The following is a 16,514-nucleotide window of genomic DNA, read 5'->3' on the forward strand; positions in this document are numbered from 1 at the left end:
AGAACCTGCACAGCTACATTGAATACCAGCAGCCACCACTCACAACCACAACATACCCCCGTAATCTATCAGCATAGTATCAGCTTGCCTTGCACTGCTGGTTCTGATGTGTCATATTCCCCCCAATGAGGGCTAGTTAGTTTCATAATCCTCTACCCCTCATTCATGTCTGTGTAGAGGGATGACATTGGCCATCTTCCATGTGGATGGGGCGGGGATGGTGCTACTTCTCATTCATGTCTGTGCAGAGGGATGACATTGGCCATCTTCCATGTGGATGGGGCATGGATGTTGCTACTTCTCATTCATGTCTGTGTAGAGGGATAACATTGGCCTTCTTCCATGTGGATGGGGTGTGGATGGTGCTACTCCACAGTCATGTCTGTGTAGAGGGATGACATTGGCCATCATCCATGTGGATGGGGCGGGGATGGTGCTACTTCTCATTCATGTCTGTGCAGAGGGATGACATTGGCCTTCTTCCATGTGGATGGGGTGTGGATGGTGTTACTCCTCATTCATGTCTGTGTAGAGGGATGACATTGGCCATCCTCCATGTGGATGGGGTGTGGATGTTGTTACTCCTCATTCATGTCTGTGTAGAGGGATGACATTGGCCATTTTCCATGTGGATGGGGCGGGGATGGTGCTACTCCTCATTCATGTCTGTGCAGAGGGATGACATTGGCCATCTTCCATGTGGATGGTGCTACTCCTCATTCATGTCTGTGTAGAGGGATGACATTAACCATCTTCCATGTGGATGGGGTGTGGATGTTGCTACTTCTCATTCATGTCTGTGTAGAGGGATAACATTGGCCTTCTTCCATGTGGATGGGGAGTGGATGGTGCTACTCCACAGTCATGCCTGTGTAGAGGGATGACATTGGCCATCTTCCATGTGGATGGGGTGTGGATGGTGCTAATCCTCATTCATGTCTGTGTAGAGGGATGACATTGGCCATCTTCCATGTGGATGGGGAGTGGATGGTGCTACTCCTCATTCATGTCTGTGTAGAGGAATGACATTGGCCATCTTCCATGTGGATGGGGAGTGGATGGTGCTACCCCTCATTCATGTCTGTGTAGAGGGATGACATTGGCCATCTTCCATGTGGATGGGGTGTGGATGGTGCTACTCCTCATTCATGTCTGTGTAGAGGGATGACATTGGCCATCTTCCATGTGGATGGGGCGGGGATGGTGCTACTCCTCATTCATGTCTGTGTAGAGGAATGACATTGGCCATCTTCCATGTGGATGGGGCGGGGATGGTGCTACTCCTCATTTATGTCTGTGTAGAGGGATGACATTGGCCATCTTCCATGTGGATGGGGTGTGGATGGTGCCAAGGCTTGATGTGACTACAGTGGATAATGGAGCTGGGAGCACATGCCTGAGTTCATGTAGGATGCGGGCAGGGATGTTATCAGGTCCCATGGATATACGTTTGTTGCCTTTCAGTAGGCAGTATTTATCTGCTCACTGGTGATAAGGGGAGGGGTGTGGGTGCAGTGCATGTCCACCTGTTGTGATGCTGTGCCAGGAGGTGATGTTTGCCCTAAACCTATCTTCAGCAGGTTGACTGTAGCTATGTTGTGTGTGTATGTAGTCTGATTGCCCACCATTACTGGTGGTTTGGTTTGTTACCACTGAGATTGCAGACATATGTGAAGATGGCCTTGTGATTGGCCTTAGTGGATGTGTCCAATTTATACTCATAGTTAGCCTTAAAGTACTCCACCTGTGACCTTATATACTTGATCAGACAAAGGCTGATGATGCCAAGTTGGTGCCAGCTCCTAATTTTCCCTGTACAGCCCATATAGGGACCAAGTATGTGGTCTGTGCATTGCTGCCCTCTAGCAAAGGGGGATTACTCTACTTCTACAACTCAAGTGCTCTGGGTTGCACTGCATCTGAAGTGTTTGTGTGTTTTAGCTGCTTTTCTGTATATATAGACTTCTCTGTATATGTAGACTAGCTACTTATTCTGCTGTGTTATGGCTCTTAAATCGTTTTTCAGTTGTGTACTTGCCTTGCTTCATTTAAAAAGTTTTAAATTGCTAATTTTGTAGAGTTTTAATTGCATTTACTGTTTAGGACTATACACTCAGCTTTGCTTTTCTCATGACTTTATTTTCTGTGTTCAGAGTTATCCAGACCTTGCTGTGGTAGAGGGAAGTCCTACTGCCTACGAGTAGGACTGGTGAGCATTGTACTGCCTATCTAATGCTAGAGGAGTGGTTTCCAGGTCTGAAATTGTAATTTTATTAGCCTTTTTTGGCTGATTTCTATCCCTTTCAACTTTCTGGCTTAAAAAAGCGTATGTTTGCACACTTTTCACATTGTACAGCACTGCGAGGCTATAGTTAAACTATTCCAGGTGCCAAAAAGTCTGCTCTTCAAATTTTCCCTTAGAACTAGCTGGTTTCTCAGTAGTAGCACTAAAGTCTGAACCCCTTTGACTAGCACTTGCTCTAGAACCTGCTGGAAAGAACTGGGAAGCCTAAAACTGATACAAGCACTCAGCTCTCCTTGTCAATAAGGAGAAATTTATCATAGGCACTAAACAGCCTATAACTGCAAAGTACCTTGCAAAGGTAAGGGAAAACAGCTCTTAAACTTTACAAAAAGCACCTAAACAGGCATGTCCAAGGGTCAGCTTCTGGTGATTTCTGCTGTCCACCTGGTGAATCTGGGCATACTGGGGTAATGCAGCAACTGCCTCATGTACACAGAGCATCCTCTCCTCCTACCACCCAACACTACAACCTGCAAGAGATGCACTTACATAGCTAAACTGGAAGCAAAGCTCTCTCCAGCCAAGATTGTGCTAGACAGTCAAGAGGAGAAGGTTAACACCTGCATTACAGCTCAAGCAACTCATAGCCCTTCAAAACCCACACCATCAACACCCACACATAGCAATACTAAACCCACATATGTGGAGGCCCTTAATATTAACCTGCCCAAGCAACAAGGACCTCCAAAGCCAAAACACAAACAAATACCAGTCACAACCAAAGTAACACATAGCTCACAACACCAGTGTGCCACCCAACAACAGCCCCTAAGGCAAGACAATGTACCCAACACTTTAGTCATAGGTGACTCTATACTCAGGCACACTGATGTCCCACTCAACAGGCTGAACAAGGAGAAAATTGCAGTCAGCTGCCTGTCGGGTGCCAGGATCCGCCACATAACGCATGCACTCAAGTCACTCCACAACAAGTACAAATATGACTCAGTCATTGTCCATGCTGGAGTGAATGACTTGAGACGTACCTCCCTGGACTACATGAAAAGAGACATGGAAGAGCTGTTGTATCATGTGACCCAGGCAGGTATGACCCTAGCCCTGAGTAGCATCTTGCCTTCGCCCAGAATGATGCCACAGTATAAGGGCAAAATGATTGACTTCACCAATTGGCTAAGCTTCTGGTGTCATTCAAAGGGGATCCAGTATTTGTCTGCCTGGGAAGACATGATCGACAAACCACGATGCTTTGCCAGAGATGGTCTGCACCTGTCACCCCTGGGATTCAGGTTACTGGCTAAAGCTCTTGCCACCCCTATAGTGCCTTTTTTAGACAAGGTTCAAAAGATAAAACCAACACTGTAACAGATACAAGCATGCAAAATCTGAAGGTAATGCTACTCAATGCTAGAAGTCGAAACCTCAAAATGCACTCTCTCGAGGCACTCCTAAAAATGGAGAACTTCGATATCTGTGCAGTAACTAAGACTTGGTTCAAGGCTCCAGAGAGCACCCCTGCAATACCAGGCTACAATTCTTACCACACTTTTCGGCCACAAAACCAAGACCGAAACACTAAAGGTGGAGTGTCCATATTCACCAAGGATATTCACACCTCCAGGCTAGTTGCCCAACACAATGCATCTGAAATTCTCCAGGTGCAACTAACACTAGGTAAGACTGCAATCCAAACTGTAACTTGCTACAGATCCCCCACCATGCCCCACGATTCTCACTACACCTTTCTAAACATACTGGAAAATATTAAGATACAACCAAACACCCTAATACTGGGTGATATCAACTACCCTGCCATTAACTGGGAAAACTACTCAGGTGCCAACTCCTTTTCTCAACGGTTCTTGCAATTCATAAATTCCAACACACTGGATCAACTAATCCATTGTCCCACCAGGGGCTCCAATATCCTAGACTTGGTCATTACCAACATGGGAGATAGATGCTCCACACCAGTGGTCACCCCCTCATTGGTCAGGTCTGACCATAAGCAAATCACCCTTGACATCCACATCCCACCCCACCCCCCAGTAAGGAAACCTCCTTAAAAAACTTCTCCAAAGCCAACTTCATGCTACTGAAGTCAGAAGTGACAAACTTCACAACACCCACGCAGATGGGATCTGGAAGTTCGACTGCAGAATCTTACTCTAAGGCACTGTACGAGCACATCAACTCTTGCATGAATCGTGCCATCCCAAATAGAACCAAGATGCTCTTCTCCAAAAAAAGGAAGTCAATCTGGTGGTCCCCTGCTATAAACAAACTATACAACAGAAGGAAGAAACTGTTGCAGAAAAGAGGAAAATCCCAGGATGCAAAAACTCCCTCACCAGCCTCAGTAAGAAGCTGAGATCCCTCATAAAATTTTCCAAAGCTAGTTACGAAAATAAAATTGCCAAAAATTCCAAAGACAACCACAAGACATTCTATAGTTATGTCAAGAATCTAAATGGCAATGCTCAGATATGCTCTGAGCTCAACAGAATGGCATTAAATATACTGATCCCAAGGATATTGGCAATATCCTGGCAGATCGATTTAGTGCCAACTTCACCCCGCTCTCACCCCCTAAAGGGCCCATCTCAATACCAAAAGATTGCCAAATTCCGATAGTCACAGCCACACAGGTAGAAACTGTTCTCTTCAAAGCAAAGAATACAGTATCCATGGGACCAAATGACATCCCAGGCTATGTACTACATGAACTACAAAATGAACTGGCACCTCACCTAAGTGTCATGTTTAATCATAGCCTCACCTCAGGCTTTGTGCCCACTGAGTGGCACACAGCTACATTTATCCCGCTCCACAAGGGAGGATTTTTTATTTTATTTTATTTTATTTTATTTTATTTTACATTTATTGACCGGGCTAGTCTGGCTGGATACATGTCCATTTTCAGCAGAGGCCCGAGGAGAAAAGCTCCACTATATACTAGTACATAAAACAGCACAGTAAGAGACTGGCATGTAAGTAACTACAGAACTAATGTAAAAGTAACAATTTACAGAACAGTATCAATTTAAACAGAAAAAAATGTCACGAGGATCCCCAATCCCATACTCTTTAGAGAAGCAGGAACTGGAATGAAAAAAAAAAGTAAACAAACATCGAGTCTAATACATTATTAACAATATTTACAGATATAATCAACATTTTGTGCCAGAGCAAACAGATTTAATGCCTAGACTTATACAGAAGGAAGCAAATACAAGGGTTCAAATAGAAGGTGAGATAACAGTTTGCAGTAATATATGTACTGTAAATGAGAAAGTGAAATTATAGGAATAGTAATATCCAAGTGGATGCCAGGTAAGCTGCAAAGGAGGAGTAGGAATAATGAGAGAGATAGTGGGAAAGAATGGATGTATAGCAACAGGCTAAGGAGAGAACTACAATGGAAGTTAGATGCTGATCCACCTTGGATCCTGGGAACTACCGTCCCATCAGTCTGACAAGCCTGATCTGCAAGGGCATGTGACGCATTATCATGGAACTTATAAACAAAGACATTGGCAACCTTCAAACAGTGGACCCCACCCAGTTTGGGTTCGTGAAGGGCCGATCTTGTCTCCTGAACCTGATTGACTTCTTCGAATCAGTCTCCAGAGCTGTGGATGAGGGTAAGGCGGTCCACACAGCCTATCTGGACCTTGCCAAGGCCTTCAACACCACCCCCCACTCTGGAATCATAAATAAACTTACTAAGCTGGGCATAAATCCCTACATCACTCGATGGGTTGCCAACTGGCTTATTGACAGAACCCAGACTGTAAAATTGGCCGACTCCAAATCCAGCTCCAGACAAGTGACAAGTGGAGTACCTCAGGGTTCAGTCCTGGGACCACTCTTGTTTGGCATCTACTTCTCTGAAGTACAGGCCAACACTAAGGGACTCTGGCTAACAAAGTTTGCAGATGACTGCAAACTGGGAGCCATTATTGAATCCTCAAATGATGTGGATATTCTACAAAAGGGCCTTACAGAAACAGTTGCTTGGTGCCAGAGCCATGGGCTCAAGCTTAATGCCAAGAAATGTATAGTTATCCCCTTTGGAAAAAAACATGTACCCATGAATTACAACATAGGTGGCAGGACACTAAACATTGAAAGTGTGATGAGAGACTTAGGGACACAGGTGGACAGTGGTCTCACTTTCGACAATCACATCGGCACAACAGTCAGGAAATCCTTCTATGTGGCACATCACTAAGGGCTTTTCATCCAGAAAAAAGGAGGTCATTGTCCCACTGTACTCATCCCTCATTAGACCCATTATAGAGTATAATGCCCCATTTGGTATGTACCTCACAAGACATCTGCAACAGCTGGAAAGGCCACAGAAATACCTCACTAAAAGAATCACAGGCCTAAAGCAGATGCCATATGCTGACCGTCTAAAAAAACTCCAGCTATACTCTGTGGCATATCGTCTACTCAGAGGCGATCTCTGCTTAACATACAAGGCCATGTTAAACCCTGAGCTGTTGGACATGCTCCACTTAAAGAAATCCCAATCCCTCAGAGCCACACGCTCCAGGGATCTAAACCTTATCATCACAATGAACAAAACATGCTGGAGGGATAGGTTCCTGACCCAGAGACTCCCCATACTCTGGAATAGACTGCCCATACATGTCAAGCAGAGTGCCTCACTGGCCCTCTTCAAAAGGAACCTTGATGATTGGATGGGAGATAGGAAATTCACCCCGGGCATCATGTCAGTCGCCCTGCTAGACAGGGGCCCAGAGAAGTAAATATTGTGGGAAGAAATATCCAGGGAATTGTTATGGCTAGGCTTGCATAGGCCATAGAGCCGATAGCCTAGTACCAACCTATGAACCTATTTAGTGGAGGCAGGTTTTACAAGTAAGGTATTGCTGAGTCCATACAGCTATGTTCATGTTCATATAGCTGTTTGTAGAAGGCATGGACACACAGTCATAACACAGTTGGACACTTCTCCAATTTCAAACTGATAATCATGCTTATTGTAGTACCCATGGCTGCCCATGGCTGTGTCAGGGCAATGCAACAACCAGTAACTGTAGAAATGTCACTCTGTTGGATGCACAGTAACTAAGATTACACACATGTACAACATGCACAGCTTATTTAACTGACATTTTGCATCCCATGTCTGTTGTTATGAGGCAGCCAGATACACCTACTCATACTGACATGTGCACAGGTAATGCCTGATATACATTTATGTTCTCTGTCAGTATGGCACACTGTATTCACACTCTTCCTGCCCAGTCATCCCTCTCAGCCCATTAGAGCAGGACATCTGTAGGATACCACACATACATGGACAATGGAACAAAATTAGTGACACTGTCTTAATATTGCTGTAACACACGAGTCATTCAATAGCACAGTAGCCTTTGCATTGACAGACATATCCTTGAGGATGTCCAACACGCATATGGCAGGAAGAGAGGAGAAAGGCTAGGAGTGTGGTAGTGAGAGTAAGAACTTTTAATGTTGGCAGTATGACTGGCATGGGACAGAGCTAGCTGATATGATGGCCATAGGAAGGTGGATATATTGTGTGTGCAAGAGACCAGATGGAAGGGGAGTACAGCTAGGTGTATTGGAGCCAGGTCACAATTGTGCTATCATGATGTGGATGGGAGGAGAAAGGCTGTAGAGGTTATCCTGATGGAACAGTATGCCAAGGTTTTTTTTGGAGGATGACATGAGTGTCTGACTGAGTCATGTTTATGAATCTGGAAATGGATGGTGTAATGATGAATGTTGTTAGTGCATGTGCTACGCAAGTTGCTTGTGTGATGGATGAGAAAGAGCAATGTGAAGACAGTTGGATGATGTGGTGATGACTGTACCCGAGGGTGAGAGAGTGGTGATTGTAGCAGATTTCAGTGGCCATGTTGGTGAAGGGAGCAGAGGGGATGAGGAAGGGATGGGTATGTATGGTGTTCAGCAAAGGAATGCAGACAGTGAGATGGTAGTGGATTTTGCAAACAGGATGGATATGGCTGTGGTGAATACATACTATAACAAGAGGGTGGAGCATAGGGTGACATACAAGAGTGGAGGAAGATGCACACAGGTGGAATATATCCAATGTAGGAGGGCAAGTTTGAAGGAGATTGAAGACTGTAAAGTGGTGACAAGGGACAGTGTAGTTAGGCAGCAGAGACTGTTGGTATGTAAGATGACGTTGATGATCAAGAAGAGGAGGAGTGTGAGGGCAGCACCAAGGATCAGATGGTGGGAACTGGAAAAGGGTGATTGTGAGGTGGAGTTCAGGAAGAGTTAAGACTGGCACTGTGTGGCAGTGACAATTTGCCAAATATCTGGGGAAGTACATCAGAGCTAGTAAGGGAGACGGCTAGAAAGGTGCTTGGTGTGACATGTGGATGGAAGAAGGATTACAAGGACACCTTGTGGTGGAATGAGGAAGTACAGGACAGTATACAGAGAAAGAGGTTGAGAATGAAGTGGGATTGTCGGAGAGATGAAAAAGTAGACAGCAGTATGGGGAGAGATGAGCTGCATGGCAAAGACAGAGGTGAAAAAGGCTAAGGATGAGGCATATGAAGAGTTGTATATGACAGGCTGGACACTAAGGAGGGATGACAGGACTTTTACTGGTTGGCTAAACAGAGGGACTGAGCTAGGAAATATGTGCAACAGTTAAGGGCGATAAAGGATAATGAGAGAAACGTACTCACAATCAAGGAGAGTGTGTTGAGCAGAAGGACAGAGTACTTTGAGAGGCTGATGAATGAAGAGAATGAGAGAGAGAGAGAGAGAGAGAGAGATGGTTGGATGATGTGGGTATGGTGAATCAGGAAGTGCAATGGCTTAACAAGGAGGAAGTAAGGATAGCTATGAAGAGGATGAATACTGGAAAGCCTGTTCGTCCACATGACATACCTGTGATAGCATGGAGGTGTTTAGTGGAAATGGCAGTGGTGTTTTTCACCAGATTGTTTAATGATATCTTGGAAAGTGAGAGGTTGCATGTGGAGTGGAGAGAAAGTGTTTGTGTGCCGTATTAAGAATAAGGTCGATGTGCAGAGCTGTAGTCACTACAGAGGGATAACATTAATCAGTCACAGCATGAAGTCATGGGAAAGAGTAGTGGAAGCTAGGTTAAGCAGGGCAGTTGAGTAGTGGTCAGCAGTATTTTGTCATGCCAGGTAAGAGCACTACAGATGTGATGTTTGCTGTGAGAGTGCTGATGGAGTAGTACAGAGGAGGTCAGGAGTTGCTTTGTGTCTTTCTGAATGAAGGGAAACCATATGACAGGGTGCCTAGAGGCGAGTTGTTGTACTGTATGAGGAAGTCATGAGTGGCAGAGATATATGTAAGACTGGTACAGGATATGTACAAGGGTGATGTGACAGAGGTGAGGTCTGCGGCAGGAGTGACAGACGCATTTAAGGTGGAGGTGGGATGACATCAGGGATCAGCTGTGAGCCCTTTCTTATTTGTAATGGTGATGGACAGGTTGACAGACAAAATCATACAGGAGTCCCCGTTGACTATAATGTTTGCAGATGACATTGTAATCTGTACTGAGAGTAGGGTACAGATTTAGGAGACCCTGTAGAGGTGGAGATATGCTGTAGAGAGGAGAGGAATGAAGGTCAGCAGGACTAAGACAGAATATCTGTGTGTAAATGAGAGACATGGTAGTGGAATGTTGAGGATGTAGGGAGTAGAGTTGGCAAAGGTGGATGAGTATAAATGATTGGGATCAACATTTCAGAGTAATGACAACTGTGGAGGACAGGTGAGAAAGAGAGTACAGACAAGATGGAGAGGGTGGAGAAGAGTGCCAGTACTGATTTGAGACAGACGAGTACCAGTAAAAGTGAAAGGGAAGGTCTACAACAGAGTAGTGAGACCAGCTATGTTATATGGGTTGGGGACAGTGTCATCGATAAAAAGGCAGGAGTCAGAGTTGGATGTGGCAGAGTTACAGATGTTATGATTTGCACTGGTTGTGACGAGGGTGGACAGGATTAGCAATGTGTATATGACAGGGTTAGCCCATGTTGGACGGTTTTGAGACAAAGCCAGAGAGGCAAGATTATATCAGTTTTGACATGTGCTGCAGAGGGATGCTGAATGTATTGGGAAGAGGATGACACTGCCAGGTAAGAGGAAAAGAGGAAGTCCTCAGATAAGATTCCTGGATGTGGTGAGACAGGACATGCAGGTTGTTGGTGTGACAGAGTAGGATGCAGAGGACAGGCAGAAATGGCAACAGATGATCCACTGTGGTGACCCCTAATGGGAGCAGCCAGAATAAAAAGATGTTGTAATGTCAGTCTTCACAGATTTGCCAATGTTTGCCAGACATAACACAACTATATGAGTAAATGACTAAAAATACAAGGCACACATATGGTCAGTGTGCATAACACTGGACAGTTTAATGGTATGAGCTCAGTATATGACATGCAGTTCAACCCATGTGTGCAACAGTAATTTACTATGCAAATACCATTTATAGGTCTCTCACATTTCTGAGACATCCAGGTATATCATAGTTGTATTCACAAGTAAGATATGGATATGTACGACATCCCAGTAGCTGGCCTAGCATTGTCACAGTCAGTATTGTTCAACACACACTGCAGTAGTAGTCATATGTCAGCCATCCTTTCCTGAGGTGACTCAGGGGCTTGACCTATGATCTATGTCACTGCAGGCAGACCCAAATGCTATGGCCATAGGTTCTGATCAGCATTATATCAGTACAGCAAGTCTTGTTGAGACATATATTTTACAGTTCCTATTTCCCATTCTTGCATACCCCCTACTGCAGTCCATTACATACTTACTTGTTTGACATGCCTGTTTGTTTTATTCAAGTGTAGGTGGTTATGTCCTGCTTGGTTTTTATGTTTCTTTTCCCTGTCTCTCTCTCTCTCTCTCTCTCACTTTTTCTGTAAAGGATATAGGGTGTACTTCTGTTTTTTATAGGCAGCAGTGTGGCTTTTGTAGGTAATGCTCATGAGCAGCTGATGGCCTGTGCACCAATTGGTGTCACCCATTTCATAATTGCATGCAGGACAGCTGTGTTGTTATTCATGTAGCCAATGGCATGTCAACACACTCCTATCATTGAGTACTTCATGTGACCGTTGCTCCTTTTCCTTCCCAGTGAGGACTTCATGGAGGTGTGTGAACAATAGCATCACAGAGGGTATTTGGAAATACCTCTTACAACCACAACTGTGGAGACAGGCCAACAGAATAGGGGAGAATGTTCCAGACATAGGGGCAGAATGTAAGTATTTGTGTTATACATTTGGATTAATGCTAGTCTAACAGGGTTTGTGTGGACAAGGAGTTCTTTGATGATTTTAACTCTGACAGTGTTATGTGTTTGACATAACTTTCACCTGTTGGACTATCCACAGAATGGCCAGAATTTGGACTCCTATTTTTGGTGTGTTCCTCAGACATTTTTGTCTTTGGAAAATCAGTAGCATACTCTGGGGATTGCTGTCAGTAACTGCTAAAATCCATTTGTGTTTCTGACCTCATGTTCCTCAGAAAAGACATGTTACAACTAACCCTGTTACAACAGCAACATTCTCAGTTTTATAACAGCAATATTTCAAATATGCCCCGGTTTTTGGGCCTCTGTCCCACAATTATGTAAGGCTTTGTCCTGATGTTATGCAGTAAGAGGTTGATAGGTATGGTATATGATTATTTAGTGCCTACATTCCTGACATTATCCCAGTGATGTATCAGGCTGCCAGCCATGTTATGTGTAGGAGGCCTTATATATGAGAGGAAAGCCTGGACATCTTGTGGGACTCTGTACAGTTGAGAGGTCTGTGTATTTCTGGTGATTGTTCACAGACTGACAAACAATGTTCTCAGTAGAAAAAACACTTTAATGTGAGGAGCAAAGCAACTCTTTCTATGTGGGTAAAACCACGCGTAAACTTAAAGATAGGATCACAGAACACAAGTCTGAAATTCGAAGATGTGTGGACACTAATGCTTTATATAAACACAGGCTATGTTTTGGTGAACAGCATGTATTTAAATTCAAAGCTATAGACCATGTTTCACCTTCTCTCAGAGGTGGTGATATCAATAATAAATTAGAAATTAAAGAATATAACTGGATAGTTAGATTAATGGGTGATTCACCCCCTGGTTTGAATAGAACTGTCAGCCTTAAACCTATTTTGGTCAGAACGAGTAGATCTAGATTATGAGATTCTTTCATTTATTTTATTTTTCATGTATTTGAGTGTACATTTTATTTTTAGGTATAAAAGTATACCTTTTATAAAAAATATACATTCTTGCCTTTTCAAATGTTTTTTGTTTTTTTATGTATGCATTATGCTGTTGCATTATTTTTTAGCTCTGCATATCTATTTTTATATGTCTTGTTTTGTTTTATTGATTGGGTCATGTGACTCCTTGGCTGTCGGTCATATGACTTTTTTAGACCTATATATACTCTGCATTTGCATTTGTATTTTCAGTATTGATAAAGCCGAAAGCTTTGCTCCTCACATTAAAGTGGTTTTTCTACTGAGAACATTGTTTGTCTTGCTGGACCTCTTGGCATTTGTGTTTGGATTGTTCACAGACTGTCAGGATTGTGTAGCAGTGTAGTGTGTAGATGTTATTTGGCCTGTTTAGGGAAGGGGGTAGATGTAAGTGTTATGGCTCCTTTTCTATCTGCCTGTGCATGCTGCTCCTGTTTCTGGTTGTCTATTGGCTGTATATGTTTGTAGGGGCAGACTGAGACATGTCCCATACCACAGTCAGGCATCATTCTACACTGTTAATAGGGTCAGTATATGTGGGGGTAAGTGTGTGAGTGGCAAACATGTTGAGATGTTTTTGTTCACACAGTCCTTATACTGTACTGTTCCTTTGGCTTACTGGTACGTCACTATGACTCTGGTTGTATCGGTTGTGGGTATGCACTTTCACATTGGTGTCTGTTTTACAGTGCTGTGACATCCCTGTAGTCACTGACATTCCCTAATGTAATGTTATGTCCAGATGTCTGTAGGACACAGTGTTGCCTGGGCCCATAAGTGTTGTGTATTTCTGAGACATCAATGGGCTGATGTGAGGATTTTAGTCACTAACTAGTGGGAAGTAATTGAGTCTTGGACTTGTGCTAATTCAGTCAATATATGTTAGGACAGACATGAGGGTGTTACTGCAGCAACTGTGTCAGCTTATCTACTCCAGTATTTCAGATATGTCCCTATTTCCATGGTTTTCTCCCCCACTTTTTCAGGCCTGGCCCACGTTCATTGCACTAAGGGGTTCTGAGCCCACCCAGGACTGTGTGGATTGTTGCAGTATGTCCAGGTTGATTGCTCATATTTCTGGTCTGTTCCACAGATGCATTATTTTCATATCCCTGGTAAAATCATTGTGAGGATCTGAGGATTTTTGTGAGTAAATTATAACATACATTTCAGGTTCAGAACTCACATCCTTCAGAACATATATGCTGAAACTAACCCTGTCACTCTGGCAACATTCTACATTTATAAGAGCAAGATTTGAAATATGTCCCTAGTTTTGTCCCATCCCCCCCCCCCCCCCAATTGGGACAGCCTTGGGCCAAATTTCTTGCAGTAAGAAGTCGGTAGGTATGGTTCTGAGGTATGACTCCCACTACATGTTATGAGCATATATATCTATATATTTAGGTCTACTTCATATGATTGACAGCTCATATGATCGACAACCAAAACATTCACACCAAAACACTGAAAGCTCATATGGTTGACAGCTCTTATGGTCGACACATAAATCCAAAGCATTATGCCCTTTTCCCATTGTAGCGCAACCCTAGAGTAGGAATAAATAGTTAGGGGGGGTGGGGCACAGCCCCTCCTACATTGGTGGTGCAGGGGCGTAGCCCCCCACATTATTTACATGACTATAATCAATTCAGTTAAAAGTATCCATATGTATGTTTAAACTCTATGATACATGTGGGAGGCTTCACCCCCCCACACCCCCCAATGTAGGGGGCTGTGCCCCCACACACCCCTAACTATTTATTCCTACTCCAGGGTCATGCTACAATGGGGAAAGGGCATAATGCTTTGGATTTATGTGTCGACCATATGAGCTTTCAGTGTTTTGCTGTCAGTCAAATGGTTATAGATCGTATGAGCTTTCAGTCATATGAAGTAGACCCATATATATATATATATATATATATATATATATATATATATATATATAGATAGATAGATAGATATATTCACATAGGTTCATAGGTTCATAGGTTCATACTAGGCTATCTGCCCTAGGGCATTTATAAGCCTAGCCAGAGTGTGTTTGGCTTTCGCCACCCATTTTAAATTAATTTTGCTATGCCTTTTTTTGAGGTTAGTATACTGTGCCTCTGTCGAACAGTGACACAGAAGTGATAGCCGGGGTAAACCTACGATCTTCCATACACTCATCAAGATTCCTCTTGAAGAGAGTCAATGTGGGACTCTGCCTAACCTGGACTGGGATTTTATTCCAGAGTGAAGGGAGCCTCTGGGTTATGAATCTGTCCCTCCAGCATGTCCTATTTATTTCAGTGCTGAGGTTCAAGTCTCGAGCGTAGCTTGATGGGATTTGGATTTTCTGAGGTGCAGCATGTCCATTAATTCCGGGTTGGACATGGCTTTATACGTCAGGCACAGATCGCCTCTGAGCAGGCGGTATGCCACTGAGTAGAGCTGGAGTTTCTTTAACCGGGCAGCATATGGCATCTGTTTGAGCCCTTTGATCCTCTTGGTGAGGTACTTTTGGGGTCTTTCCAGTTGCTGCAGGTGTCTGGTAAGGTACATCCCAAAAGGGGCATTGTACTCAATTATGGGCCTGATGACGGATGAGTAAAGAGGCACGATCCTCCCCTGATCTAGATGTGAATCCCTTCATGATTAGGTGGGCTATATAAAATGTTTTTCTAACCACTTTGGCCACGTGGTTGTCAAATGAGAGATTGCTATCAACTTGGGTCCCCAGGTCCCTAATGACTTCTTCTGTATTTAATGGATTACCACCTATGTGGTAATTTGTGGGCACTTTGTTTTTGCCAAAGGGGATGACTATACACTTTTTGGCGTTTAGCTTGAGGCCATGGCTCTGGCACCAGTTGTCTGTTTCTATGAGGCCCTTTTGGAGGATGCTTGTGTCAGCTGGAGAGTTGATTATGGTGCCCAGTTTGCAGTCATCTGCGAACTTGGTCAGCCACTGTCCTTCCGTGTTGGCCTGTACCGCTGAGAAATATATACCGAACAAGAGAGGTCTCAGGACTGAGCCTTGTGGGACGCCACTTGTAACTGGTTTGGAGTCTGACATGGCTCCAGCAATTCTAACCATGTGGGTTCTGTCCTTGAGCCAGTTTGCAACCCATCTAGTGACATAGGGGTTTATATTTAAGCTGGTGAGCTTATCTATAATGCCCGAGTGGGGTACTGTATCGAAGGCTTTTGCGAGGTCCAGGTAGGCTGTGTGGACCACCTTCCCCTCGTCAATGGCCTTGGTGACTGTTTCAAAGAAATTGACCAGGTTTAAGAGGCAGGATCTGCCCTTAACAAAGCCAAACTGGGTAGGATCCAGTGTCTGTAGGTCCCCAATATCTTTATTTATGAGGTCCATGATGATCCTTTACATAGCTTTGCAGACCAAGCTAGTCAGGCTTATGGGGCGACAGTTTCCAGGATCCGTTGAGGCACCACCTTTGTGGAGAGGGACCACTGTTGCTGTACGCCACTCTTTGGGTACATATCCTGTAGTAAGGCTAAGATTGAACAGTAGTTTTATGTTTGGGTTTAGCTCTTCTTGGAGTTCATGTAGGACGCAGCCCAGGACACCATCTGGTCCCATTGATGCTGTGTTTTTTGCTTTGGAGAGGGCGGCTCTTACCTGAGCATCTGAGATGTCAGGGGGGCAGCACTCTGTTGGGATAGATATTTGCCCTTTTGGTGGGGATGGGGAGGAGAAGTTTGCACTGAACCTGTCAGCTAGGATGTTGGCAATGTCTGTGGGCTCGGTGTATTTTTTGTCATTTTGGACTAATTCTGAGCATATCTGGGAATTCTCACCCAGGTTCCTAACATAACTAAAGAAAGCCTTGTGATTATCCTTAGTGTCCTGTGCAATTTTTCTCTTGAAGCTGGCCTTAGACGATTTTATGAGTGTCCGTAGTTTTTTGCTAATACTGATCAGAGATGCCTTC

The sequence above is a fragment of the Protopterus annectens genome, chromosome 6.part0 (assembly GCF_019279795.1).
Source record: "Protopterus annectens isolate FY-2018-M chromosome 6.part0, PAN1.0, whole genome shotgun sequence".
NCBI lineage: Eukaryota > Metazoa > Chordata > Ceratodontiformes > Protopteridae > Protopterus > Protopterus annectens.